Below are 26,482 nucleotides of genomic sequence, written 5' to 3'. Positions count from 1 at the left end.
CCAAAACATAAATATCCTTGTTGGCTGTGTCTTCTTGACCAAGAAATCCTTCAAAGCTCTTGTAACTACAAGTCTTGCGGCCCGGTGAGCCATGCAGTGGAGATGTGAGCCAAACTCACCCTTCCTGTCTATGTAGAAGAGAGGAAAAAGCAATGGCATCATCTAAAAATCTCAGAGGTCTGCTCTCTAGCTCCTTCCAAACTCCTTCAAATCGCCCAAAGTGCAATTTAGCTACAAATAGATGACAAGGACTCTTAGTGCTGGCTCTTGGACTCCAGAGCAGCTGCTTTAGAATCTTTCACAAAACCCTGTGTAGTTCTGTGGTGCCAGAAATGGATCATTTGAAGAAACTTTCCCAACTGACTTGCATGGAGGTTTGTTTGAAGGGTATTTGAGGAGAAAGGCTGCCGGCAGAGCTCTGGGCTTTGGCCTAGCTGTGTCCCCTGCTGATTGTGAAGTGTGCCATCAGCTGCAGGGCTTTCTGGGCTAAAACTATCATCAAGTCACTGGGACTTGCTCTTTTTGGCCTCGAAAAGCTGGACCCACTTCCGGGGCAAGTTCGGAGACCTCATCTCTGGATAGATGGAGCAGCTAGGATTTTCCCAGTTGCTGGGAATGGTTCTCCAGGCCCTTGGTGTAAAACGGGGCTGCCCAGCAAGTGCGGATCTGCAAGATGATAAACAATTGTCTTGGTTTGAAAAGAGAGGTGTCTGCTAAGGAAGGCAGAAGCCTTCTGTGAAATGGAAAATGTCAATCCCCTCCCTTCAAATGATTCTCATTTAGAAATTCATGGGGATAGGACTGAGCCCGCAGAGCTGGGCAGTGTTTGCTGATGCTCTGAGCCCTTCCTAAAGATCCTGTGCGGGCTGTCTCAGACCCCTGGGGCCAGGGATTCCTTCCAAGCTGGGCCACTTTGGCTGGGCCGGGGGCGGCCCCTGGGGAGAAGGCAGTGTTTGCAAGGGCCCTGGGTGGCACGCTGCAGCACGGTCACCGTGCCATGGAACGGAAGCCGGTGTCCAAGGCCCCTTTGTGACACGTGGGAAATAGAAGCTTGCCCGGCTGCTGGCAACACGCAACGGGGCACAACGGGACAGATCGGTGCCGTGAGGAGCCCCCGCACAGCGCACTCGCTCCCGTCTGACCCAGAGCTTCTCCGCGGCGCTGTTCCTGCAGCTGAGCTCGAGGCCAGAGCACAGGACTCGCTGACCCGTGGCCTTCCTGAGGCTTCTATTCTGCAGCTGCCCTCAAGGACAGAGCGTGGGACTTGGTGCCCTGGAGATTTCCCAAGGCGTCTCTCCTGCAAGTAGCTCCAGGCACAGCCATGGAGCAGAGAGCCCTGAGAGTGCCCAAGCTGGCCTGGGTAGAGGAGGAGGAAGAAGGCCCTGGAGCGGCCCCAGCACAGGAGACAGAAGAGGTGGTGCCGTTCCATCCACCGCAGGAGGGTGAGTGGCAGAGCTGGGCTGCAGGGCTGGAGCCTGTGCCAATTGGCGCCATGCCATGCCATGCCATGCCATGCCATGCCATGCCATGCCATGCCATGCCATGCCATACCATGCCATGCCATCCCCTGGGGAAATGCCCATGGACAGGATGGAAGAGGGGCCGGGCAGACACCCCGCAGTGGCCGTGCTCCATCCCCTGGGGCATCCCGGAGCTCTCCCTGCCTGGGCAGCACAGGGCTGGGCTCTGTTCTCCGGCCTTTCCCACAGCCCCTCAGCTCTGGCTGCGCTCGGTCTCTGCCAGATGCAGCCCTGGAGCGCACACAAGAGCAGGAATCCAGCCGTGGCCGCTTCCGCAGAACAGCGCAGGTACCTGCAGCCACCCCCACCTGGGCTGGGCCTGCTTTCCCTGCTCAGCCCAGCACCGTGTGTGCAGCACTCCATGCAACATCCCCGGCCTCTTGCCCTTCTCCTACAGCTCGTCTGTGACTTTATCCGGAGCATTGGGCAGGAAGAGACCAGCACCATGAGCACTGGGCTCAGAGCTCACTCAGAGCTCCTCAGTCATGAGACCAGTGCCGCCCTGCTGCATTTGCTCCTGGAGAAGGGTGTTGCCAGGCCAGAACAAGTAAGCAGCCTGGGGCCAGGCTTCAATTCCCCCATGAGTCCTGTGGCTTCCCCAGCCACGCCTGCTGGTCCCTGGGAGCCTTTGAGGCCATGGCAGTGCGCTGGCAAGGGAAGCACTTCTCTGGGGACCCTGGGGACATTGCTCCCTCTGGCAGCTTTCCAAGTCTCCCCGTGCCTTCTCCAGGTGCCCGCCATGGTGAGGTCCATTCACCGATGGCTCCTGGCCAATGATTCTGCCCAGCACAGGCTGGACAAGGCCCTGCTGAATCTCACCAGAGCACACCCGGGTGACGCAGTGGTGACGCTCCTGCGTGCGGCCCCGTCCTGTGACAGGTATGGGGCCCACCTGCCCAGAGGGCTCAGGCCTCCCCAGCCCATCACCCTGTACCGCCTGGCCCAGGTGTCTGAGCAACAGAGAGTTCCAGGGTCTGGCTGCTGACTTTCCCAGCCCTGGCATGTCAGCCCCCGAGCCTACTGCCATGTTCCCTTGCCGCCCCTCAGGGGCCTGTCCCCACAGGGCTGGGCTGCCTGGCTGCTGCTGGCCAGGCCCAGTGGGCAGATGTGGAGAGCTTTGTGGACAGTTGGCTAGCTGAGAGAGGTCAGACGTAGACATCACGTAGACATGGTACCGCTGATTAAGATAGAAGAAAGCAAGTCTAGGAGTCAGCACTCAGTGTCCAATCACTGATGCGACCTTGCTGCAACATTAGGATGGGGAAGAGGATCTTTTGCCAGAAATATGGAGATAGTTTTAGCAGAAAAACCACAAGAATGTAGAAGTAATAACAAAATAACTATAAGAAAATAGAAGTAGGCGTGGTTGCCCGATGAGTAATTAAGCAATAATGAGCTCAGCTTTGCAATACGTATAAGCTTCATTAACACCAATATAAATATGTGTGAACTATCAATAAACTTTGAGATTTGCTGATCACGCATATTGTGTGCCACATTTCTTCCGCTGATCCGACAGGCAGAGGCAGAGCCGGTGGTCAGCCTGGGCCGCTGGGGATGCCCAGGCCACGGAGCTGTGTCTGAGACCCCCCTGAGACAGAGCTCTAACCCCGCAGAGCTGCCATCTCCATGTGGAAGACCATCATGTGCTTGTCCAGGACTGCGGAGCCAGTGCTGCTGATCCTCCTGGATGTGCTGGGGAGCTGGCCAGAGCGCAGCACATGCACCTCCGATGGGGACAAAACGGGTGTCTTTGGCCTGGCTGTGAGTTTCGGCAAGTGGCCTTTGCTGGCCACAAGGCTGCCTCTCCAGCAGGCGCTGGCCTGAAACCTGGCCCAGGGGCAGCTTCAGGCCCACCAGGCCCCGTGCTCCCCCTGCCAAGGTCTCTGCGGGCCTCTCCCTGCCCTGCTCGGGCCCTGCCCCAGGGACACCTGGGCACTGAGTGCTGTCTCAGGGGGCTTTGTCCCTTGCAGGCAACCGTGGTGATGTGGAAGATGCTCCAGGAGCCCCATGTGCCACGTGTAGTGACGTCGTATTTCCCCCAGCTATTTGTGCATCTGCTCTTCCAAGTGTACTTCAGCACAGAAGAGATGCCAGAGGAGGTCGATGCCTTCTGGAAGGAATGCCTGCAAGAGCACGGCCTTGCCACCAGCCCCAACAGGTGCTCCATGCCAGTCCTCCTGTCCCTGCCACGTGGCCTGCCAAGGAGCCAGTGCTGCCAGGATGACCTGGCCTTTGTTGTGCACACAGGTTTGCAGTGCAGACCCTGAATCCCTGCTCTGCCGAAAGCAGTACAAGGAGGTGGTGGTGTCAGTGGAACACAAGTGTGGCTGGGACATGCTGCTCTGTGCTGACATCCGCCACTATGCCATGGGTCTGCTGGCCAGGTGAGACTCCCCTTCTCCCCATTGCTCCCGGCATTTGTGCCCTGTGTCCAGGCTGTCCCACACAGTCCCCGTGGCCCTGGGTCACAGGGCCTTGTCACCAAGGGACGGCCAAGCAGACTGGAAAAGGCTGGGAGGGGAGAGAGCACAGGAGGAGACACCTCCTAAAGGGCCCAGGTCCACTTGCAGGATGGTGGTGAAAGACCAGCAGGCTCTGCAAGCCTGTCCTTGGAGAGATTTCCTCAGGTTCCTGGTCCCTTTTTCGCCCTCCTAGGGAGATGCGCCATGCTTGTCTTGGGTTGGGTTCCAGTATTGCACTCCACCTCCTCTGGCTGCTCAGCACACAGGAGCCACACTGGGATCTGCCCGCCCTGGTGTTCCTTGTGGAGGTGAGCCGGGTGTGCAGCGCTGCCTGGCTGAGCTGCCTCCCAGCTCTCTGCCCTCTGGGAGCCGCAGCCACCTGGGACGCTGCCCGCGCCCTGTGCTGCCTCTGCTGCTGCTGCTGCCTGGGCCCAGCCCTGTGCGACTCCGGGCTCCTGCCGGCCAGCTCCCCTGTCACTGGCCTGTGCCTTTCAGCTCCTCGAGTGCCTGGATGCCAGTGAATGTGGTGACAGTGTTGTGAAGGTCTCTTCAAGGCACCTGCAGAGCGAGTGCAGGGAGAGGCGTCGCCTGGCACTCAGGCCCTGCTGGAGCTCATTGATGATCCCTCAATGGTGAGAAGGGGGCGGTGGCTGAAGCTGCACTGGGAACGCAGTCACTTGGCCTGGCCTGGGCTTGGGGCGCTGGGGCAGCTGCTCCCAGCTCTCCTGCCTCCCGCTTCAGCTGCCCGTGTGCTTCGGGACAGGCCTTTGGCCTCTGGGCCCTGCGGCAGCAGGATGGCCTTTCACAGACTTGTGTTCCGCACAGGCCGAAAGAATGTGGAGCCTGACCCAAAGCCTCATGGACCTACTGTGGGACAGTGATGCAGAGATAGCTGGCATGACCCTCATCACACTCAGCTTTCTATTCCTGCACAAATCACACATTCTGATGTCAACGCCCACTGCCCTGCAGCTGGCTGAGGCGCTCCTGCCACTCTTTGACCACGTAAGGCTCTGTGCCCCCAGCCACAGCCACTGGCTGCTGCCTGGAAACTGTGTGCCCTGTGCATTTCCAGCCCTGTGCCCAGGAGGGCCTGCAGGAGCCAATGCTGAGGTAGTTTTTCCTTTTTTTTCCTACAGAATAATAACCAGGTACAGCTGCTGTCCCTAAAACTCTTCAGGAGTATTTGGAAGAGAGAGAAAAACCTTTGGAAAGCCCTGTGCAACAGAGCCTGCTTGCACTCTGCTTCCACTGCCATGATGAGAATCAGCGTGTGGTAGAGGTGAGGACTCCTGGGCTGCTGCTGTTTCCCTGGCAGGGGGCTCAGCTGCCTCCTGCCCTGCGCCTGCTGGATCGCAGCCTCCTCCAGGCCATGGCATGGGGACGTGGCTTCTGTGCCCTGGGCTGTGGGGCCATCTCCGCCTCCCTGCTGCTCCCCAGGCTTCTCGGGAAACGCTGCTTTGTGCGGTCAAGTTGATGATCTCAAGAAGCTGGTGAAGGAGCAGAAACTGTGGAAATTCAGCGAGTGCCTGGTAAGGAGGGCCTGCAAGGCCCAGCCTCAGGCTGGAGCAGGCTCCTGAGGGCGGTGCTCAGTGTGCGGGCCGGGCAGCTGTGCCCCTGCCCGCTGCGGCAGCCAGAGGCCGCGCGGGCTCCTCTCCAGGCTCCCGTGGGCCCGAGCCGGGTGCCCGTGGAGCCCCGGCCCGGCGGGGCTGCGGGGCGGCACCGCGGCTCCCCGGGCAGCAGCCGGCCCGCTGCCCCCTCCCCTCGGGAGCCCTTGGCCGGCGGCTGCTGGCCGCGCCTCAGGGCTGTGCGGGCAGGGGAGGCCGGGGCTGGGCGCAGGCAGCGCCCGGCCCAGGGGCTGAGCCCGCGCCAAGCCTTCCCTCCTGCCGCTCTCTGCAGCTGGCAGAGGACAGGAGCCGAGCGGCCGAGCACCTGCGCCGGGCCCTGCGCTACCTGCAGAGCCCGCAGGAGCCCCTGCGAGAGGCGGCCATCAGCTTCATGGGTGAGCCACGAGCCCGCGCTCCCTCCCCGGCCCGGCCCGCCGCAGCTCGGCCCCGGCCCCGCCTGCTGCCCCGGCAGCGCCAGCCGGGCCCGGCGCCGTGGAGCCCCGCCTGGGCTGGGCATTGCTGCTGCCGCCCTCTGGCAGCCGTGCCCTGGGGCGGCAGCGTGCGCCAAGGGCCGGGCTGAGCCCTGCCGGGCCAGCAGCCCGTGTGGCCACAGCGCCGGCAGCGCCGCTGGCAGGGAGCTGTGCCGCTGCCGCCGTGACAGGCTCTGTGTTCACAGGCATGGCCGGGCGGCGCCTGAGGGGGCAGCAGCGAGAGCTGCAGCTGATCTGCACTGGTGAGTGAGGGCAGCGGGCTGGCAGCGGGGGCTGCCAGGGGGGAGCTGCAAGCCCTGCCCCGGCTGCGGAGGGCTCTGCTCCCGTGGCCAGAGCACACTGAGCTTTCAGGGCCACGGGGGCCATTGGTGGCCCGCAGCTTTAGCCTGATCGCCTTGCTCCCTGCTCCCTCCTGGCCATGGCAAGAGCCGGCTGGCATGGCCCTTGCAGGGGGCTCTCCTCGGCTCCCCGCACATCCGGCTCTGACCGTGGCTCTGTTGCTCTCTCTTGCAGCCCTTGAAGACAAAACAAATGACATCAGCCTCGCCGTTGGAAGCTTGGCTATTCAAACACTGTGCATCCTCAAGTCAGGAGAGCGGGCTCCCATCTCCAGCTTCCAGTGGCTCCGAAATCACCTGCGCAGGGCATGGAAGGCACGGCCTCGTGTGTCGTGGCTCGGCTGCCTGCCCTGACAGAGCTCTGTGGAGAGCTGATCCCAGAAGCTCTTTTTGCTGGGGCCACCTGAGTCAGGAGGAATTTTCTTTTACTTCTAGAATGTTCTTTTCTTTTTTTTTTTCCTTTACCGTGTAAATATAGACTGTGTTCTAATACACAGACTGCCAGGATCTTTCTTTTGCTGCCCAGGGTGCGCAGGGCCTAGGGGCAGAGGGGATAAAGGGTGCTTGTGCTCAGCCAGCTGCCCAGGCGTGCAGTGGGCAAGGGGAAATGGCCAGAAGCCCCTTGGCCTCTGGTGGTTCTGCTGAAGCCTTTGTGCTGCCCACAGAGCGGCTGGGCAGGGGCCGGAGCTGCGGGGATCCCTGCCAGAGCGCTGCCTGGAGATGGCCACAAGCCCTGTGCCAGGCAGGAAGCGCCATCCGTGCCCTCCTGCCCGTCTGCTGCTGGCTGCCTTGCTGAGGGCTCCCAGGTGCCTCTGCCTGGGGCTGCTCTGGAGCTGCTGTGGGGCTGCGGCGCTGCTGCCGGGCAGCTTGGCCGCGCTGGGGCAGGGCCTGAGGGGCTGGGGCGCTGGCAAGCCCTGAGCAATGGGGCTGTCAGAGGCCACAAGCAGCCCCCTGGCAGCCGCCTTCTTCCTGCCAGAGCTGACTTGCCAGACGGATCCTGGGCACTCTGGAACTAACAGCATCAGTGTTGTTGGAAAGCCAAATGCAGGGAAATCGCAGACCTTTGGTCTTGTCAGCAAAGCTTAGAATTAAAGACAGGATTTGATCGGACACCTTGGAAAGGGCTTCCAAACTTAGGTGCTAGAAACAAGAATGCAGATTTCTAGTTCATAGCAGAGACACGGGGAGGAAAGTTTAAGTGGAGGAAAGTTTAGTGTTTTAGAGTTCAAGATCTAGAAAAAATCAAAGTAGTTCCAATGGTAAACAAGAAGTTTAGGATGCAGTGCCTGTAGGTTTCTGTGTCATAACACGATTGGCTAAGGAAGCTTACAGCTTACACTGTGGCATGAGTGTCTCATGTCTCACGACCCCTCCTCGAGACCCCTCCTAGGACCCATCCGCACCCCCCAGGTCCCCCCACAATGCCCCAGGACCCATCCCCAGATCCCCCCAAACCCCCGGCCCCTCCCCAAAGCCCCCCCCAGACCCCCCCGGACCCTCCCCCACCCTCCCGATCCCCTCTCAGGCCCCTCCCCCTCCTGTCCCGAGGCCCGCGGGTCCTGGGGGCGGCGGGGAATGGGGTGCCGCTTCTGGCTCGCCTCTGATTGGCTGGGGCGGCGCAGGAAAGGCGGGTGTTGTTGAGTGGAGCTGCGCCGTGATTGGTTGACTTGGGTCCAGGCAGCTCGTGATTGGTTAAATCGAGGCGGGGTGCGTCGCTATTGGCTGGGAGCTCCCGTACACAGGGCGGAGGCAGGGAATTGTGAGGGGAGAGCGGCTGAGGTGGAGCTGAGGTGGGGCCCTAGGGGAAACTGGGGGGGTTTGGGGCGGGTCTTAGGGGAAATTGGGGATTTTTTGGGGCATGGACGGGAAACACGTGGGTGTGTGGTGGATTTGGGGGGAATCAGGGGGTCTAAGGGGGTTTTGGTGGGTCTGAGGGGGAAGCTTGAGAGGGTGTGGAGCATTCTCAGGTGGGTTTAGGGGGATCTGAGGGAAATTGGGAGGGTCTGAGGGGATTTTGAGAGGAACTGGGGGATTGTGAGTCGATCTGGGGTGTTTTGAGGTGGGTCTTGAGAAATTTGGGGGAGTCTGATGGATTTGGGGGTGGCTCAGGTGGGTCTGGGGTGAACTTTGGGGAGAACTGGGGGGTCTGAGGGTCCTGGGGAGGTTTTGGGGGTCCTGGTAAGGGTTTGGGGGTCCAGAGTGGTCCTGGGCCAACCCTGGGGGGCTCTGGGGGGTTTGGGGTTCCTGGAGGGGTCCTGGGGGAGATTTGGGGGTCCCGGGGGGTCCCAGGCCCACCCTGAACTGGGATCTGGGGATTTCAGGGGAGGGGGCACAGCAGGGGTTCCCCCCCCGCGGTTTTTGGGGAGTCTCCCATGGTGCCCCCTCCCCAAAAACCTCCGAGGGCTGCCTGAAGTGGCTCCTGTTCCACCAGCTGGTGACCCCTGATCCAGGATGGCCCCAGTGAGGGTTTGAGAGGGTTTTGGGGAATTTTGGGGGAGCTTTGGGGCAAATTATTGGGGTCTTTGAGGAAAACCATTTGGTTTAGGGATGTTTATGATTTTACGGTTTTTTGGTGATTTGGGGGTTTTGGATTTTGGGTGTTTTGTTGCAGTTGTGGGGGCTTTCTTGGGGGAGGATTTATTGACATTTTTGTGAGGTTTTTTAAATTTTTTAAATTTTGGTAAGTTCCACGGGGATATTGTGGGATTCTCTGGGGTTTTCAAGGGTTTTCTTGTAATTTTTGGGGATTTTGTGGGGTTTTTGTGGAATTTTAGGGGGGCTTTGGGGCAGTCCCTGAGTGTGGGGAAGGGCTGAGAGGCACCAAAATCTCCTTAAAAGCCCTGAAAGTCCCAATAACACGCACTAAATCCCAATTAAATCTCTCAAAATCCCATTAGAACACCCTAGAATCCCAATAAAAGACCACAAAATCCTTTGAAATCTCAATAACCCCAAAAATCCTGATTAAGCTCCGCAAATCCCCCCAAAATGTCCCCAAAACCATAAAAAGTCCCACAAAATCACCCCCAAGATCTAAAGAAATCCTGGCAACACCCAAAAAACCCCACAAAATCCCCCAAATACCACCAAAAATCCCAAAAACCTCTAATCTCCAATGAATCCCACTAAATGCCACCACAATTCCAATAAAATGCCCCAAAATCTCCTAAAAATCCCAATAAAACCCCAGGAATTTCTGAGAATCCCAAAAAATCACAACAAAATCCCAGTAAAAAACCCAAAATTCCAAAAAGAGCCACAAAAAATTTCAATAAACTCCCAAACACCCCCAGAAAAACTGCACCTCAAAATGCCAATAAAATCCCCCAAAATCCAAACCCTCCGAAATCCGCAAACCAGCCACTCCCAGTGAATCCCAGTGTGATTCCAGTCGCTCTCAATGAGATCCCAGTGTAACCCAGTATGGACTCAGCTGCTCTCACTGGGATCCCAGTGTGATCCCAGTTGCTCCCAGCATAATTCCAGATGTTCCCAGTTCCTCCCATGATGATCCCAGTTGCCCCAAGAATAGTCCCAGTCCCTCCCAGCAGGGTCCCAGTGGTGCCCAGTTGCCTCCAGGGTAGATTCAGTTTCCCCCAGCATCGTCCCAGTTGCTCCCAGCATGATCCCAGCTGTTCCCAGTGTGGTTCCAGTGCCCCCAGTATGGTTAGAGACACTCCCAGTATGTTTGAGTTACCTCAGAATGATCCCAGTCTTTCCCAGTTCCTCCCAGTTTCCTCTAGCATCATCCCAGTTTCTATCTGTTGCTCAAAGGGTGGCCCCAGTTGCTCCCAGGATGATCCCAGTTGCCCCAGTTGTAGTCTCAGTCCTCTCAGCATGGTTCCAGTACCTTCCAGCCAATCCTAGTTGCTCCCAGTGTGTCACATTTTCCTCCCAACATAGGCCCAGTAGCTCCCAGTAAGCCCCAGTCAGGTTCCATTCACACCCAGTATAATCCCAGTATAATGCCACTATGAGTGTAGCCACTCCCAGTATGATCCCAGTCCCTTGCAGTCTAATCCCAGTTGCTCCCAGTCACTCCCAGTCTGATGCCAGTGCCCCCAGTGTGATCCCAGTTGCTCCCAGCATGGGCCCAGATGTTCCCAGTGGGCTTCCATCACTCCCCAATGGTTACAGACACTCCCAGTATGGTCCCAGTTGAACCCAGTTGCCCCTGCTCTAGTCCCAGTCCCTCCCCATATGATCCCAGTCCCTCCCAGCATGGTCCCACTCACTCCCAGTTGCCCCCAGTGTGGTCCCAGTTCTCCCCAGCATGCTCCCAGTTGTTTCCACTGTGGTTCCAGTCACCCCAGTATGGTTACAGACACTCCCAGTATATCCCAGTTGCCCCAGCATGTCTGTAGTCATTTCCAGGCACTGCCAGTGGCCCCAGTAAGGTGTCAGTTATCCCAGTATGATCCCCCAGTCATGCCCAGAATATCCCAGTTGCCCCCAGCATGCATCCAGCCCTTCCCAGTTCCTCCAGTTTGCTTGCAGCATGATCCCAGTTTTCTTCAGCTGCTCCCAGTAGCCCAAAGTGTGATCCCAGTCGCTCCCTTTCAACCCCACTATGATCCCAGTAAGCTCCAGTTTGATCCCAGTCACATGCCAGGCCTCCCAGTTTGGTCCAAGTATAATCCAGTTTCTTCCAGTCTCTCCCAGTATGGTCCCATCTACCTCAAGCGTGGTTCCAGTTGCTTCCTAGATCAGCCCAGTCAGTCCCAGTATGATGCCATTTGCTGCCAGCGTGCTCCCAGTTGCTCCCAGTCAGGCCCAGTATGGGGGATGATGTGCAGGGTGTGTTCCCAGTTGCTCTCAGATACTCCCAGTATTAGTCCAGTCCCTCCAGTATGATCCAAAAATGGAGCCCAGTGTGCTCCCAGTCCCTGCCAGTATGAACCAGTTGTGCTCCACATGGTTCCAGTTGCTCTCTTTCACTTTTGTTCCAGTCCCTCCCAGTATCTCCCAGTGTAGCCCACCAGCATGTTCCAAGTCACTCCCAGTTGGGTGTTTGGGAGGATGTTTGGAGAATGAAGAAGTCCAAGGCTGAGAGGAAAAGGCCCCTCGGGGGGACATCGGGCGGTGGCGGTGGCGGCTGCCGGCAGAGGCAGCCTGGAGGAGCAGAGCTCTGTGTCCCCCAGGAGCCCAAAGTGGGGAGCCCAGAGAGGGGGGAGCGCTGCCATTGGCGGGAGCCTCAAGAGCCTGGAGAGGGGCAGGGGGGACTCATTGGAGCCGCTGCAGCCCAGAGCAGAGAATGAGGGGAGAAGGGAGCCCGGGAGCCCAAAAGGCCCCGGCGTCCCGAAATGGGGAGAGGGAAGAGGAGGCAGCTTTTGGCATTGCTGGCACTGCCAGCAGCCTGGGCAGGGCGGGCACTGAGGAGAAGGGGGACCCCCAATCCAAGCGTGACCCCAGCAGCTGGGACAGGGGGGAACCCCCGAACACCACAGGGGAGGGACCAGGGACAAGGAACTCCTGGGAGGCTTTTTCAGTGCTGAATCTTGGTGTTTGGGAGGTTTTTCTGGAGCCCAGATGGCTGGTGACTTGTAGAGATGGACTTGGGTGGAGGGACCTTCAAACTCAATGTGTGTTGGGGATGATGAAACAGGCTTTCTTGTTTCATAAATATGATAAATATGATTGTCTGGCAAAAGATTTTGAGAATATAGAAACTATAAGCAAGTCTGAAATGAAAGGAAGCTTTGAGATACCTTAGTTACTGAACCACTGGAAAGCAATGGTGTGGCCCAACTGAAGGTAATCCCCTTCTGATTAAACAATTCCCTCTGCTTGCAGACAGGTCCAAGGGTCAGAGCAGACCCTACTAGCTCAGCAGAAGGGGTCCAAAGAGGAACTTTTAGGGTTTAAAATGTAACACAGTATGGTGATGTAATGATTCTTACAGGCTGTATGTAAATGCTATAGGATTTGTATCTTGTACTATATTGGTTAGTGAGAAATAGAATACTCAGCACAGAAGATTTATTGTATTATAACGGGAACCTTACTCTCTTCCACTCTTACCCTCTTACGGTCTTACCCTTTCATCCTCTCTACCCCTCTCTTCTCTCGGGCCTGCTCCAAGCTGTAGCTGGCAGCTCTAAGCAGGGCCCTGCACCCAGGCCCTTTGCAATAAACCGCAAGTTCCACGACCTGGCTTCGGAGATCTCTTGTCTCCATCCATCCCGACCGTCCTACACCCGACGCTCCTACAAACGTGCTCATCCCTTGTTTTCCCCAAACCAGGTTTTCCCATTACCAACCCCTGGGAGGCTGTGAGGAAGAGGAAGATGCTCCGGGACACTGAGGCAGGTGAGGAGGAAGTCAGTGCCCCTTTCCCCTTTGTGCTGCTCCACCTCCCAGTCCAGCATGGCCCTGGCTGTTCCGAGTGTGGGAAGAGGTTTCAGACCAGCTCCATTCTCCTCCAGCACTCTCAGAGTCACACAGAGGAGAGGCCCTTCCAGTGCCCCAGCTGCCGGAAGGGATTCCAGCGCAACTCCCACCTCATCACCCACCAGCGCACCCACACTGGGGAGAGGCCCTACGAGTGTGATAAATGAAGGAAGAGGTTTCTGACCAGCTCCAATCTCCTCCTGCACTATCAGATTCACACAGAGGAGAGGCCCTTCCGCTGTCCCAGCTGCGGGAAGGGATTCAAGTACAACTTGTCCCTTGTCACCCACCGGTGCATCCACACTGGGGAGAGGCCCTATGAGTGTCCCCAGTGTGGGAAGAGCTCCAGCAGCTCTAACTTGACAAAACACCAACAGAGGCACCGGTAAGGGAAGCCCTGTGAGTGCCCCAAGTGCAGGAGCAGCTTTGTGCGCTGCTCCAGCTCACGGAGGGGCTTGTGTGAAGCTGGCTGTGCAGGATGTATTTGACAGCAAATAAAATTCTCAGACTTACCGATTTCTTTCCCGTTCATTTCCAGCCTGTTGCAGTTCTGTTTGCAGAGTGCCGCCTCCCAGAGTGTCCCATCACAGTTGCCGCCCTTGGCCTGAGCCCGCCCCTTTCCCCTCATGATTCCCACCCTTTTGTCGCCCCCTTTCCCCTCAGGGTTCGGCCTTGGGGAATGGAGGAGAAGGAGGGAGGGAGGAAGAGGCCGAGCAGCCGCAGCACAAGAGGAGAGGAAGAATCTCGTGGCCCGGGCTCTCCCTGGAGTCGCCGCAGCCCTGGGAGCATCGCCCCCCATCCCACAGGTGCCCGGGCAGGGGGAGCTGGGCCCAAATATCCCAGGGGTTGCCTGGGTTTGGGGTTTTTTGGGGGGGGATGTTTGCAGCTGGCAGGGCTCCAAAGCTGAGCCGCAGATGGCCCTCGGGGGGACATCAGGGGGACACCTGGGAGGTGTTTTTGGGGGTCCTGGGGCCAGGAGTGGCTGCTCCCAGTATGAGCCCAGTTGGTCCCCCCGTGTGCTTCCAGTTTCCTCAGCACTCCCAGTATGAGCCCAGCCGCTCCCAGTATGACCCCAGTCATGCCCAGTATGGGCCTATGCACTCCCAGTATAATCCTGGCCACTTCCCATCACTCCCTGCATGATTCCAGTTCCTCCCAGTATGAGCCCAGTCCCTCCCAGTCCTTCCCTATGATGATGCAAATTGTTCCCAGCACAGTCCCAGTTGCTCCCAGTTCCTGCCACTTTCATCCAGTGTGTTCCCAGTTCTCCCACTTCTCCCCTAGCATAGTCCAAGGCACTCCCAGTATGATCCCAGTCTCTCCCAGCAGGGCCCCAGTCACTCCCACTTGCCCCAGCATGCAGCGGGACCCGGCTCCAGGCAGCCACACGGCGGCCACATGGTGCGCGGGGTTGCCAGCAGCTGCTGTTTGCCTTTTTAAATGCCATGCAGTCTTATATGCAAGCAGCTTCGTCTTCCCCGGAGAGGAGGGGGGAGGGAGGCTGCCCGGTTTTTATTTTCTGGATTGGCTGTGGACTCAATGCTTTCAGTGTTGTTTGTGCTCATTGTAAAGAAGGTAGATTTACGTGTTACAGAAAGCAGATATGGGTGCTAAGTTTTCTGTGGCATAGAGAAGCATGTATACCCTAATTTTAGAAACCCTAAGTAGTGGAAACATTATGATCTCCAAAGCAGTTTTGAAGTGGTTTGTTCGCTGGATATCTTTTCATTTCCCTCAGTTTACCCAGCAAAATGTTAATTCTGTCTCTGCCTGGGATAAAATTGGAGCCTTGTTAACAGCAAAGGCAGAACAGGGAGATGGAACAGTGTCTCAATTTTTCCCTGTGTTCCTGGTAATTCGGAAAGAAGTCCTGAAGAGGAATTTGAAAGGACAGCCAGAGCAAATCTCCCCTCCTGCAGCTTCCCCTACCCCTCCCCCCAAACCCTCTGCCCCTGAATTGAGAGAGAGGAGCGAGGCACCCCAGAAATTTCAGGGTACCTGGCACTGCCAATGCTCCCCTGGCCCGCCGCCTCTCTCCCAGTGCCCTGGCCCTGGCAGTTGTGCGCAGGCTGACAGACCATCTTCCCTGCACTCCTCTAACCTAATCCCTGTTACCCCGTTTCAGTGTCCTAACCCCCCCCCCCCCCCCTTTCCCAAAATGGCTGCGACCACATGGTTGGCATTCACAATACTGCTGACCGCATGGCCGGAGCCCAAAATGGCAGCATCCACGTGTTTCAGCCCTCCCCCTACCCTTCTTCTCCCCACAATCCTTTTCGCCCACCTGTCCCCTTCCCCAACCCCTTCCGGTCCCACAACCCCTTCCTTCCATTGGACGCTCCTCCCCCTCCTTTCGAGTCCCCACCCCCTATAATGTCATCCTGTAACCCCGCCCCTGGTTTCCACAGTTGTCCCGCCCCCCTGCCTGTTCCCCACGCCCCCTTGCCCGAGTCCCAAGAGGGTGGGGCCGAGAGCACACCCTCCCCCTCCCAGGGGGTGGGGCCAAGGGCTGGGGGGTGGGGCCGAGGGCTGGGGGGGTGGGGCCGAGGGCTGGGGGGGTGGGCCCTTGCCTGGTTCCCATGGGGCTGGGGCAGGAGGAGGGGGATGTCCCCCCTCCCATTTACCAAGGTGCCGGACTGGGGGGGGCAGAGGCAAGGGGTGTACCCCCTCCCACTCTCCATGGGGGTGGGGTGAAGGGTGCTTCCCCTTCCCAGTGCCCAAGGCAGTGGAGCTGGGGGAGGGGGTGGTCCCCTTCCCAGTTCCCAAGGCAGTGGGGCTGGGGGAGGGGGTGGTCCTCCCGCCGGGTCCCATGGGGGTGGGGCTGAAGGGAGAAATCCTAGGGTCCAAAACAGAGAGGAAGAAGTCATCCCCTTGGTAGCCCCTGTTCAATACACGGGTGGTAGGACCGGTCCTAGAACTTACCAGCCCTTCTCACATCACTCAAAGCGTGAGTTATGTAAAAGTCAATTGGAATTTGGGAGAAATAGTGAAATTTTTAGAAGCATGATGAAAGCTACATTAACATCCCTTGAATTTGTTCCTGCTGACATTGTAGATCTTTTCCCGTGCCTGCTTACCCAGTCAGAGTTCGATCTATGGGAGAGCTCCTGGAAGAGATCTCTCAGAGATATTGTAGAAGAACTTAAGCAAACCCCTCAGGGTGCCAAAGATTTAGAGAATAATAACATTACTTATGAACATCTGTGCGGCGAGGGAGAGTGGGCTAAGCCTGAGTACCAAGCTCGGGTGTTGTCAAAATTCATTCTAGATAAGATTTCATATGCTGCAGATAAGGCTTTTAACCAGCTACCAACTGCTGAAGCTAGTGGTAATTTCCCTTGACATTAAACAGTCTCCTTCAGAAAGTTTCTTGCAGTTTGTCGACCGGCTCCGTGCACAGGTTGAGAGACAAGTACGGGACCACAAGACACCAATGGAGATAGTGAAAGAGATGGCACAGAGGAATGCCAATGAAGTCTGCAGCAGGGTGCTCCTAGGACTGCCTCTCAACCCCCCACCTACACTGGCAGAGATGATCGAAGCGTGTGCTAAGAAGGCAGAACTGTTCGCTGCACGGGAGGTGTGGTCAAGGCAAACAAACCCAGAGACAGTGGCAGCTGTATCTCCAGGAGTGAGGAGGCAACAGATGTCACCAGAACAATTTCAACATGTCATTTGCTTTATATGCAAAAAACCAGGACACTTTGCCCAGGACTGCCCCCAAAGCCAGCAACAAAAGACACCCTTCACACCAAAAAACCCTGATGCCAGCGCCCACCCGCCTGGCGCCACAACATAAATGCAGCGAGGAAGGGGAAACCTCCCTCAAAACAGAACAGGGGGAGGAAGGGAAGCAGGGTGTGGGAAAACAAAATAACCATTTACAGGATAAAATCTGGTGGTCTCACAAGCATTTCAAGCTTGTGACCACCAAAGCGTTTGCTTTCAGGTCTACCCAGTGGACAACCATTGGAGTGGACCTGCCAGAGGACTTGCAGAGCTTGACAAAAGATCGCACAAGATTGGACAGTGAGTACTTTGTTATTGGGGACACTGCACACACACCCATGGAGATTGAGGTGGCTCCCATGACCATCAAAGGGGACATACCTAACCTCCTTCTCCTGGTGTGCTGTCCACAGCCACCCTTCTTTTTGGCCAAGGGGCAAATCATCGCCCAGGCCATTCCTGTTCCAGCAGAAATTTCAGTAGATGACAAGGCACCAGGTACATACTGGGTAGAAGTGGTTGGCAAGGACAAACCCGTTATGGGATGCAACCTAATGCGTGGAACAGAACATCTTCACGTGGAAGGGTTGCTTGACACAGGGGCAGATGTGACAATCATACCTGAAAGTTTGTGGCTGTCACATTGGGATTTGCAGCCCGTGGCTGGTCAAATCCAAGGTGTAGGAGGATTCACATTGGCAAAGATATCAAAGAGCATTGTGCAAATTGAGGGACCAGATGGAAAATTGGCCAGTGTCCGTCCATTTGTTACTAATTACAAAGCTCCCTCGTGGGGTAGAGACACCGTGTTCCAGTGGGGGGTCAAATTGGTCATCCCTAAGACACTGCGGGATTTTTAGAAGTGGCCACTGTCGAGCGCCTCGCCCACAAATTAACATGGCTGAAAAATGACCCAGTCTTGGTAAAACAGTGGCCACTCAGTAATGAAAATATAGAGGCGGTCGAGGAGCTTGTAGCAAAACAATTGGCTAAAGGACACATTGAAGAGACATCTAGCTGCTGGAATTCCCCAGTCATTGTAATAAAAAAGCCAGGGAAGGATAAGTGGCGGCTCCTCCATGATTTAAGAGAAATAAACAAAAGAATTACGGACATGGGGTCTCTCCAACCAGGGATGCCCTCCCCAACAATGCTCCCCCAAAATTGGCACTTGGCTGTCCTAGACATCAAGGACTGTTTCTTCCATATTCCCCTATACCCAGAGGATGCACCACCGTTTGCCTTCTCGGTTCCCACCACCAACCGAAAAGCCCCAGTGAAACGCTACCACTGGAAAGTATTGCCTCAGGGGATGAAATGCAGTCCATCCATCTGCCAGGGGTACATGGCTTCATTGCTGTCCCCAGTGCGCACCCAGAAAAAAGAGGCAATCATCCTACACTACATGGATGATGTGCTTGTGTGTGCCCCTGATAACATAATACTCCAAGACACACTTGACCTATTGGTTAAAGTTTTAACCTCTGCTGGATTCCAACTGCAGGAAGACAAGGTTCAGAGGATGCCACCTTGTAATTAGTTGGGCTTGCAAATCACTGCGTGGACCATTGTTCCACAGAAATTGGAAATTAAGACTGATCCCAAAACCCTAGCAGATCTCCATTCCTTGTGTGGGTCTTTGAACTGGGTCAGGCCTTGGCTGGGTCTCACCAACCGGGATCTAGCTCCCCTTCTCAATTTACTGAAGGGAGAGAGAGAACTAGCCTCTCCCAGGGAACTGACCCCAGAGGCAAAAACCACCCTCCAAAAAGTGCAGAAGGCTTTGGCCGAGAGGCAGGCTCATTGTTACAAGCCCAAGCTGCCTTTTGAATTCGTTGTTTTAGGGAAGTTACCACACATACACGGGTTGATATTCCAGTGGTTTGAAGTACAAAGAGATCCACTTCTAATCATAGAGTGGGTTTTCCTCTCCCATCAGCGATCCAAAACCATCACACAGCCACAGGAGCTAACAGCTCAGCTGATCTGGAAGGCCAGGTTCAGATTGTGTGAGCTGGTTGGTTGTGACTTTCAGTGTATTCACCTTCCAGTCCACCTTGCTAAGGAGGGAAAGAGCTCTCCCAAGAGGTTGACCAAAAAGAGGTTCAACGACCTGCTCCAGAGCAATGCCAGTCTCCAGCTATCCCTGGACAGCTACATCAGTCCAGGCCCTGTCACACAAGCTGTTCAATGAGGAATTCCACCTCATTGCTCCTGAGAAAAGGAGTTGTAGGCCACTCAAGGCACTTACAGTGTTCACTGATGTGTCCGGAGCATCCCACAAGTCGGTGATGACTTGGAGAAATCCCCAGACCCAGCACTGGGGAGCTGATGTTGAGTTTGTGGAGGGGTCACCCCAGATCGCTGAACTGGCCGCAGTTGTGAGAGCCTTTGAGAAGTTTTCGGAGCCAATTAATTTGGTTACTGATTCAGCCTATGTGGCGGGAGTAGTGTCCAGGGCAGAGCAGGCAGTTCTCAAAGAGATTGAGGATGGCCATCTCCACAGGTTACTCTCGAAACTAATTCATTTGGTTTCACAGCGGGAGCACCCTTTCTGTGTGATGCATGTGAGGTCAAACACTGATTTGCCAGGTGAGGTCGCAGAAGGTTTCGCAAAGCAGATTCCCTTGCCACCCCAGCAGAAATGGCACGCCTTCCAGACGTCTTTCAACAGGCAAAGCTAAGTCACCAGCAATACCATCAAAATGTTCCAGGTCTAATCCGTCAGTTCCAGTTAACACGCAGTCAGGCTCGAGCCATTGTGGCCACCTGTCCCAGTTGCCAGCTTCAGGCAGTGCCATCCCTGGGTGTTGGGGTTAACCCCCGAGGCCTTGGGAGCTGCGAAGTGTGGCAGACAGACATCACACACATTCCCAGTTTTGGCCGCATGAAATACATACATGTCAGCATAGACACATACTCAGGTGCGGTTTATGCCTCTGCCCACGCAGGGGAAAGGGCTGCGCATGCCAAACACCACTTGCTGCAAGCCTTTTCAGTATTGGGGGTCCCTAGGGAAATTAAAACTGACAATGGCCCAGTGTACGCCTCCAAGGAGTTCCTAGAGTTTGTCCAGCAGTGGGGAGTGGAGCATAAGACAGGCATTCCCCACTCCCCCACAGGTCAAGCTGTGATTGAGCATGCCTACCACACGCTCAAAGAGGTCCTGGCTAGGCAGGGCAATTCTGCAGCGTGGATGACTCCACAACAAAAGCTCTGCAAAGCCTTGTTTACCATCAATTTTCTGAATTGTTCATTTGAAAACATGAACCCTCTGGTAATATGTCATTTCAATAATAACAATCAGTTTAAGTTGTCACAGCATCCACCAGTTCTCATTAAGGACCCAGAAACCTGGGAGACCAAGCGTCCTTATGAGCTCGTCACCTGTGGGCGTGGTTATGCATGTGTATCCACCCCCTCAGGCCCTCGATGGATGCCCCAAAAGTGGGTAAAACCTTTTGTCCCCAAAAATCCAGCTCCAGCAGACGGGAATAAGAAGCCAGCAGCTGTCGCTTCCAAGAAAAGACGGCGCTGGAAAAAGAAGGAAGAATCTCCCTAAGACAGTTAGCTGCATTCCGGCAGACCCGTGAACTTGTATGTGTTTTTTACAAAAATGTTTTTTTTCCTTTGTAGAACAGAAAATCTACCTCCCACCTAACCTCACAATGAGCCTTGTCCGAGTTGTCATCCTGTTCATGCTGAGCAGTCTCACAGCTGCGTGGATCGTTCCTCAGCCACGCCAAAACATCTGGGTGAGCCTGGCACAGATGCTCCAACAGGAAAATATATGTCTGTCCACAGCAGCAGCGAAAGACCCAATGTCTAGATTTCCTCCTGCTGCTGCATGGACACGAGTGCCAGGAATTTGAAGGACTGTGCTGCATGAACCTAACATCAAAAGCACCCAACGTCCACACAATTCTCCGAGAAATGAAAAGCCTGATCGGATGAGTCAAGCAGGAATCTGAGGACCGATTCAGTGGATTGTTCAAGGACTGGGGACTCTCGGGGTGGTGGACCTCTACAGTTAGGACAATTTTGTTGGTTTTTGTTGTTCTTTTCCTAGTCATGTTAGCATTGGGGATTCTACATCGCATACTTTTAAAGGCTATCAACCTTTGGTCTCCAGTACCGCAGAAGTCAACCGCTCAGAGTTTGTGGAACTAAAGCAAATTGACAGGCCTGCAAACCATGAGTGGTGGACAAATTCATCAGCAGCAGCAGAAATAGTCCGACACATTTCCTTTTACTTTTAGTTAACAGAAAAGGTGGAGGTGTTGTAGTGCACTTAATAGCTCATTTAGTTGGTGTTTTTACCCTGGTGATGGGAAAATTTTACTGGGTATGTCAGGTCACGTAGACCGTTTATTCCCCCTTTCTCATCACATGGTTTGTCCCCATACCCCCCCCCCCCTTAGTGATCTGTCCCACACGTGGTCCCTCCCCTCACCCCTCCCCAATGTTGTCTCATTGGCCACAGTCCTCTTTCCCCGCCCCCATCACCTGGGGCATACAACCCTATGGCAGGTGTGGTTCTGCCTCTTTGCTACCTGGGTGGTCGCTGCCACCAGAAGTGTCCCGTCTCAAGCTAATAAACTGGATACTTGTCTCCATGTGGCAAAGAGCGCTTCTCGTCTTTTATCTTCCGTCTATGCAATTCCGTGTAGGCTTTAATCCTGAGCAAGCCGGACCTGGATTTATATTAGCCCAGAGAACCACAGCTTAAATGCAGCCAGGAACATAGATCAGCCTCAGAAAAAGGTAAGGTGGGAGCTGGGCCACTCTCTGTTGGGAGGAAGGGTCTTGTGGCAGCTCAGAGAGGCTGTGCACATTGCCAGGGAACAGCTGTGTGCTGCATGTGCCCCCTGCAATGAGCTGTACTGCTGCCAGTGCCCCTGGAGCTGTAGGGCTGCTGAGCTGTGGGGCAGGGAGAGGAGCAGGAGGGTGCATGTGCAGCTGAGCCATTCCTAGAGAGCACAGGGCTCTGTGCTCCCTGCTGTCCCAGGGCAGCCCAGAGGCCAGACTGTTCTGTGATAGCTCTGGGGAAGTGGCTCAGGGTTTTCCCCCGGCCTGCCTCAAGTTGCTGCCAGCAGGAGCATGTTTCCCTGTGCAGCTGTTTAGAAGCTTCCAGGATGTCTGTCCCATAAATACAGAGCTTCAGATGCTTTAGGTGTGCTTTTCGGTCTCTGTTAAACTTTTTGTCTCCACTTCACAGATCTGACTGGCTGCAGGCGTACCAAGAAGTTTTCTCTGGACGCTTCTGATGTTCCCTTACCCACAAAGTCATTGCCTCCAGTCCAGAAGAGCTGTCTGTCCTTCAAGTTCAGGAAGAAACTGACGACTGTCCAAAGAGTGTTTGAAGAACAGGATTTATGTTTCAGGTTTCATAGTTAGAGATGTATATATGTTCTGATAGTTTTGAATAAATGTGTTTTGATTATATCATTAAATTTTTATGACATCTTTTTAATTGTGTATATTATATTTTATTTTGATGATTTAAAAAAATTTAAAAAATAAATAAAATTTTAAAAAACCATAGGACTATGTGAGACCATGACCTGGTAGCCTAGAGGTTATGGGAGTGCAACTCACTCGATGTGCCAATGTCTCACCACGTCCTTTCCGCACTGGGCCTCTCCCCTTTAGTTAGTTAATAGATTTCTTAGCAGTTATTCTATTATTGATTAATAAAATAGATCATCAAATCTCTCCGTTGTATTGTTTACCTGTTCTCTTCACTGATGCTCATGGACAAATCCCTTGTTGTTGCAGGTGCATTTGTTTTTCAACCACAGAACAAATTGTTCACAAAGTCTCATTCTCACAATAGCTTCCCATGGGAACTTGTAACTGCTTAGCTGCACTCAGAAGAGATGACAGGCCAGCTATTAGTATGGCAGAATAAGGCCTGATTTCATAAGGCCTTTCTTTTATCATTATCCTACCTGCCGTGACATCTCCCCCTTCTCGTTATATTTAAAAAAGGCTCCTATGTTCTGATGTTGAAACAGCTCACTCTTGTCAGGGCATTATCTCATCAAGGTTATCACTGGTTATCTGTTAGATATGGGATAAGAGAGATAAAAGACCACTTACAATCAACAAAACTTACCAAATTCCATCAAGTCATTAACACAGGGTTTTGCAGCATGAGAAGACAAAAGAATAATGTCCAATGTCTCTTAGGGAAATGGAAAGAAATGACCATTGTTTCCAATCAGTTCAGAAGTATGAGATCTTTGAGCTGGAAATGTTGATCTTTGACACCACTGAATGTCCTCCTGGCTGCTGGAACAGGGAATAACTGGAGAAGGTTCGTAGGAGCTCTGTACCATGAGGATGCCAGGAGGCTTTTGCTGGCAAATTGCCTCTGTCAGTGCCCAGACACAGCCGTGTCTGGCCAGGCCTCCTCCTGCTCCTGCTCTGGCCACAAAGGCTGCAAGGTGATGAGGTTATTTCTCTCTGCACTGGGCCTCATTTTTTCAGAGCTGATCAGTATCTGATGGAATGAACAGGTGACTGCTTTGAGCTGCTGATGATAAAACACAGGCACATCTTCTCCTGAAGGGAATGAATCAATCAGGCTGCACTGTGGTACACTCAATTGGGATTTAGATGGGATGATATTTTTTCCAAATCCTAATGTAAATATTGCATTATTCAAAATGATTCCTTGTCCAAATGTCTCATGTACATAATGCATTATTTGAACGTTCTTAAGGCGTTCAGTCCTCTTCTTTTATGTTTTTTAAGAATGAGATGCATGTCTTTTGTTATGAGTATGAAGCAACATCACAGTAAAATAATGCAGTGGACAAGAAACAACAGCAATTAGGAATAATTTGGATACAACAATCAGGAACATTTCAAATAGCAGACAAAGCTAACAACGTAGGTGGAATTAGGTAAATAGCAATCTCTGCAATAATGTACTATCATCCCAGAGTTTGCAAACAGCTGACAAACCTCGATTCAGGGGGGACTTGGATCATTATTTCCAGATAATAATTCCCAAGTTCCCTTTAAAAGTAGTCCAACTGTCATGTCTAGAGGGTCAAATTGCCAAGTCAAAGCAACTCAAATTCAGTTTTGATGCAGAAAACATCTGGGTCTGTTGGCAAATTCCCGTCCAGGCAGAGCCAAGGCCTGGCCACCACCCAAGCTCTAAGTGGGAGAGAATTCCCTGAACATCATTTAAAACAAGGCTCTTGAGAACAGCGCTGAGGAGTAAAGGTCTGGGAGTGACAGACTAATGAACCATGCAAGAGCTATCTCCTCCAAAATTCCCTCAGCACAGAGATGCTTTAAACCCAGCAAACTGTTGGAGTGGTTCTGTAATAATTGGGGCTGCATCTGATTACTGAGAATAGATGTCACAATGCCATCAGTTTAGAGGAGGCTTCCCACCAAGCTGAGATATCATTTCTTGGAACTCTGAAAAATGCTTAAAAATGATGAGACAGCCCTGGGTCAAAGCATGGAGGATTTTGGTGGGATTTTGGGCAGATGGTTTGGTGTGTATCCAGAGTGACTTTGGGCAGATTTGGGGCCTGCTTGGGGCAGGTTTGGGGCAGATTTGTTGCTGATGTTGGGGTTTTTCTCCCGTTTCCCCAGTTGTGGGCAGAGCCCCGAAGCACATCCTGTTCCTGCCCCGCTCCCTGAGGAGCCCAAGGAGCTGCTGCTCCCCATGCTCTGCACCCAGGAAGATCTGGGGCAATCCCGGCATCCCGGGCATCCCGGGCATTCCGGGCCCTTTGGGCATTGGGGGATTCTGGGGCTTGGGGGGCGAGAGGGGTGAGGGGGGCTTGGGGCTGGATTGTTTTGGGAAAGTATCAGGATTTTGGGGGGAATGTCTGGATTTTTGGGAAAGAACAGAATTTGGGGGGAGGAAATTCTGGATATTTTAGGGAGGAAATTTCTTGAATTTTAGTGGAATTTTCTGGATTTTTTAGGAGACAATTTCTGATTTTTTTGGGGAGGTCTTCTGGATTTTTCGGGGAGGGATTTCTGGATTTTTGGGAATGTTTCTGCATGGAGAACTGGGTTGGTTTTGGATTTTTGGGGGGGGAGTGTTTCTGGATTTTCTGGGGAAAATTCCTCATTTTTTGGGAATGTTCCAGGATTTTTGAGGAAACATTCCTGGATTTTTTTGGGGAACATATCTGAATTTTGGGGAGAACATTCCTGGGTTTTTGGGGGAACATTCCTGGGTTTTTTGGAGAACACTCCCAGGTTTCTGGAGGAATATTCCCAGGTTTCTGGGGAACACTCCTGCGTTTCTGGGGAACACTCCCAGGTTTCTGGGGAACACTCCCGGGTGTCTGGGGAACATTCCCGGGTGTCTGTGGAACACTCCCGGGTGTCTGGGGCTCTCCTGGCCCCGTTCCCAGCCCAGGTTCCCGGGGTTCAGGAGCTGCCCTGGTGCCCGGGCCCCGCGACATCGCCTGGGTGCAGTTGGAGCCCGAGGTGCAGGCGGGTGCCGCCTGCGAGGCCCTGCAGGGCTTCAGCATCACCCAGAGCAGTGCCAGGAAGATCTCCTGTGCCAAAAAGTGACCCACAACACCCCAAACACCACCAAAACACCCTCGAACCCAAAACAATGGGCCTGAAATACCCCAAAATCCCAAAAAACTGCCTCAAACCCTAAATACCAAAAATCTGCCCCAAAACACCCCAAATCCCTCCAAACCACCCCAAAATCTCATGGAAGCACCCCAAAATACCATAGAAACACCCTAAACTCCCTCCAGACCACCCCAAATCCCATAGAAACACCCCAAAATCCCAGAAAACTGCCCAAAAAACAGTGCTGACCCTACCCCAAACTCCCCACGTGCCCCCACTCCCCCAGGTAAGATCAGCTCTGCGCAAATCCTCCTTTTTTATCGCAAATCCTTCTTTTTTTTAATCCCAAATCCTCATTTTACCCCCAAATCCTCCTTTTTTCAACCCCAAAATCTCTCTTCATCCCAAATCTCCTTTTTTTTACCCCAAATCCTTCTTTGTGCACCCCAAAATTCCTTTTCCTACCCCAAATCATCCTTTTCCCGCCACAAATTCTCCTTTTTCCACCCCAAATCCTTTGTGTGTACCAAATCCCTTTTCCCATCCCAATATCTCCCTTTTCCATCCCAATTGCCTTTTACCACCCCAAATCTCCTTTTTCCACCCCAAATCCTTCCCTGTTCACCTTAAATCCCCTCTTCCCACCCAGAATCTTTCCCCATCCTGAATCCCCCAATTTCCACCCCAATCCCCCTTTTTTGTCCCAGCATTGTACCCAGGGTCTCTCTGCAGACATTGCACCTGGAGCTGCCCCAAATAAACCCCAAATAACCCCAAACAAACCCCAAACAATTCCAAATAACCCCAAATAAACCCCATTGTGCCCCCGGGCTGAAGTGGGTTTGGGGGAGGGGGGGTTGGGGATTGGGGGAGTCTTGACCCCAAACTTTGGGGATTGGGGGGGTTTGATCTTAAAATTTGGGGTCTGGGGGGTTGGACACCTCGGGTTTTGGGGGTTTTTGACCCCAAACTTTTGGAGTTGGGGATGTTTGAAACCCCAGGTTATGTGATTTGGGGGTTTTTGTTCCCAGACTTTGGGGTTTGGGAATTTTTGTCCCCACGATTTAGGGATCAAGGCAGTTGGATCAGGTTTGACCCCCAAAATTTGGGATCAGGGCAGTTGGACACCCCAGATATTTCAAACACCAAGATTTGAGGATCTGGGGGGTTTGACCCCAAAGTTTGAGAATTTAGGGAATTGACCCCAGGATTTGGGGGGGATTTAACCCCAAAGTTGGGGGATCAGGGGGGTTTAACACCCCAGAGTTTGGGTTCGGGGGGCCTTTGACCCCAAAGTTTGGGTATTGGGGGGTTTGACCCCAAACTTTGGGGTTTGGGGATGTTTGACACCTAAGGATTTGGGATTTAGGG

At 54.0% G+C, this 26,482-nt stretch overlaps 1 pseudogene across 1 annotated transcript in view; it reads left to right on the top strand.

Moving 5' to 3' along the window:
• Nucleotides 1-25,099, top strand: part of LOC143696041 (uncharacterized) — a 90,229-nt pseudogene extending 65,130 nt beyond the window's left edge. The window contains exons 4-8 of the transcript XR_013185491.1: nucleotides 12,858-13,291; nucleotides 15,220-15,272; nucleotides 16,164-16,391; nucleotides 16,954-17,038; nucleotides 24,957-25,099. The product of XR_013185491.1 is annotated as an uncharacterized LOC143696041 (transcript). The remainder of the gene's footprint in view (nucleotides 1-12,857; nucleotides 13,292-15,219; nucleotides 15,273-16,163; nucleotides 16,392-16,953; nucleotides 17,039-24,956) is intronic.
• Nucleotides 25,100-26,482: the final 1,383 nt, after the last annotated feature.

The sequence above is a fragment of the Agelaius phoeniceus genome, chromosome 28 (assembly GCF_051311805.1).
Source record: "Agelaius phoeniceus isolate bAgePho1 chromosome 28, bAgePho1.hap1, whole genome shotgun sequence".
NCBI classification, from domain to species: Eukaryota; Metazoa; Chordata; class Aves; order Passeriformes; family Icteridae; genus Agelaius; species Agelaius phoeniceus.
The sequence above is the reverse complement of the archived record's forward strand: the minus strand, read 5'-3'. Positions and strand labels throughout refer to the sequence as shown.